Below are 3,273 nucleotides of genomic sequence, written 5' to 3'. Positions count from 1 at the left end.
ACATGATTGGTGTTATTATTAGCAGACAAGTGATTTTGAGAACTTATGATGACAGAAAGAACAATAAAATGAAATTCGACAGAGAAACAAATAGAATCACCCTACGTCTAAGTAAGCATAGAACAAAACTCACTACTATACAAATAAGAGCAAATCAGAAAGAGCTCAAGTTCAGTGTCAAAAATGTAAGCAGCAGAGAAGTAGGTCGGAGCCCAGAGCAGGTGTTAATTAATTTTTAAAATTATATTGGAAAAGCTGGGTCAGTTGTTCCTCTTTCCCTCACACAGGCATCACATAACAAGGTAGTTTATTCCCAAACCAAAATATGCAAACTGTTTTATGAGCAAAAAACCAAACCAAAAACTGATTTATAGTTCTGCTGTAGACAAGTATATAGAATGTGAGTGCCTGCACTGAGTAAAAACAGGAAAGAGACAAGAATTAACGTCTCAGCTTCCATTCACTGGGTATAAAGAAAAAGAAAATGTTCTCACTCATAGGAGGGTGTTGAACAATGAGAACACATGGACACAGGGAGGGGAGCACTACACACTGGGGTCTGTTGGGGGGAAATAGGGGAGGGACAGTGGGGGGTGGGGAGTTGGGGAGAGATAGCAAGGGGAGAGATGCCAGATGTAGGTGATGGGGAGGAAGGCAGCAAATCACACTGCCACGTGTGTACCTATGCAACAATCTTGCATGTTCTTCACATGTACCCCCAAACCTAAAATGCAATAAAATAAAATTTTAAAAAAAGTTTACTCATGTAACACCCAGGGCCAATACCAGTGACTAGAGCCCAGAATCTCTTAAGTGCTAACCTCTAAGGCTTAATAAAGCTGCTTTAAAAATTTAAAAAATTAAAAAAAAGGAAAAAAAAAAAGAAAAAAAAAGGAGAGAACATTAAGGAATTGATCCCCAAATGAAAGTCCTGAGTTCACTCTCTAGAGCCGGGATTCTGACGATGAAGACACAGAGGTCACCTTAGTCTGGAGAAGCAGGGGGCTTTCTACAACCTACATCACAACCAATCTGTACGCATAACCTGGCCTACTCTTCTCTCATAGCCACCAGATGTAGGCTGTGGTAAGCAGGACCTACATTCCCTGACATGATAAGAAAAATGGACACTGAACATTTAAGAAAACCAATATTGTAAAACAGAGAAACCAAATACAACAAACAAATGAACAATCATGTTTTCTATTTTCTTGATTGACTGTTCTGTATACACTTTATTGGATTATTTCTCCCTCCAATTAATTTTAGTAGTTATAAAGTTTTTACTATGTATTATCTTGTAATCCTAAAAATCAAAGCATATGCATTTGATTTATCAAATTCCAAAAACATTTAGAACATTTATTTCTGAGAGACGAGGCAGCGCTGCCACGGGAGCCAAGCGTGTAGGATCTTTGAGGGCAGTGAAAGGACGTTGGTTTCTTGCAGCAGAGGAGAGACATCATCTGACATATTTCAAAAGTCTCTCTCTGGCTCCTTTGTGGACTGCAAGGGACCAAGGGTGGAAACAGGACCCCAAGAGGAGTCTTTCCAGCAACTGAGGAGAGCAGCATTATAGAATGATTAAGCAACAGGACTCAACAGAGATGAGTCTCTAAATGGGCGACTTCAGCTCAAGAATTTATTCTTGGAGGAGGATCCAAGATGGCCATTTAGGAACAGCTCAGCATTGCAGCTCCCAGTGAAAGCGCAGAGGGTGAGTGGATGCCGTGTTTTTATTGCCCACAGACCAGGAAATTCCCGGGCAGAGGAGCTCCACTGTCGCCAGCGCGGCTGTTTCGCCCAGTGCGGCTGCTTTGTCGGCGCCCCAGAGCCGCGGTTCTCCGTACAAAATACACCGGTTCGGGGACCCTTTTGGCGGACGATTGGAGACACGGGAAGTCGCCCATTCGCCGGTTCAAAAAGGGGACTGAGCAGAGAACCAGGACAGTAGATTCCAGGGCAAAAAAAAAAAAAAAAAAAAAAAAAAAAAAAAAAGCGCCACAAACCTCAGTGCCGCTGTTTAAGCCAGTGCAGTGAGTGGCCGCAGGGGAAAACAAGCAGACCCCGGCGCCTCTTCAACAGGCGACTGGAACACCAACTTAAAAAAGGCTCTGAGGCCGAGCGCGGTGGCTCAAGCCTGTAATCCCAGCACTGTGGGAGGCCGAGGCGGGTGGATCACGAGGTCAAAAGATGGAGACCATCCTGGTCAACATGGTGAAACCTCGTCTCTACTAAAAATACAAAAAAATAACTGGGCATGGTGGTGCGTGCCTGTAATCTCAGCTACTCAGGAGGCTGAGGCAGGAGAATTGCTTGAACCCGGGAGGCGGAGGTTGCGGTGAGCCGAGATAGCGCCATTGCACTCCAGCCTGGGTAACAAGAGAGAAACTCCGTCTCCAAAAATAAAAGGCTCTGAAGCAGGGAGCCAGGCGATCAGGCTAGGCTGGTCCCACCCCCACAAAAGAACAGCAACCAGAAACTCTGGATTGAGACTTTCACAGCTAGCGCAGCTGAACCCTGGACGGTCCAGCTCTGTGGGGGTGGGGCGTCCGCCATTACTGAGGCAGCCAGCCACGACCCAGGTAGTTGGCCAATACTGAGGCAGCCCGCCGTTGCCAAGGCAACCCGCCATAGCTGAGGCAGCCCGCCGTTGCCAAGGCAACCCGCCATAGCTGAGGCAGCCCGCCGTTGCCAAGGCAACCCGCCATAGCTGAGGCAGCCCGCCGTTTCCAAGGCAACCCGCCACAGCAGAGAGACTCCGCCTCAACAGAGGCGGGCCACCATCACTAAAGCAGTTCTAACTACACCCATATAAACAGGACGGCAGGGAAGTTCACTTGGCAGTGGGGCGGAGCCCACAGCAGCTCAGCAAAGCCTATACAGGCTGACAGTGACTAGGCTGCCTCCTTGCTGGGCTGGGCAGGTCTGAAGGAAAAAAAAAAAAAGAAGGTGGCAGCATAACGGAAACTCATAAATAAAGCCCTAAATCCCTGGGACAGGGCACCTGGGAACAAAAAGCAGTTTATGAGTTCTGCTGCAGTAGACCTAAACGTACCTGCCCAGCACCTCTGAATGAACAACAACAGAGCTCACAGCTCACCATTTGAGCTCCTATAAAGAGGAACCGTCTCCTCAAGCAGCACCCTGACCCCTATATATCCAAAGAGACACCTCATAAAAGAGAGATCAGATTGACACTAGGCGGGTATCCTTCTGGGACAAAGATAGCAGAAGAAGAAAACTGGTAACAACCCTTACTGTTCAGCAGCT

Source organism: Cebus imitator, unplaced genomic scaffold (genome assembly GCF_001604975.1).
Source record: "Cebus imitator isolate Cc_AM_T3 unplaced genomic scaffold, Cebus_imitator-1.0 Scaffold253, whole genome shotgun sequence".
Taxonomy (NCBI): domain Eukaryota; kingdom Metazoa; phylum Chordata; class Mammalia; order Primates; family Cebidae; genus Cebus; species Cebus imitator.
The sequence above is the reverse complement of the archived record's forward strand: the minus strand, read 5'-3'. Positions refer to the sequence as shown.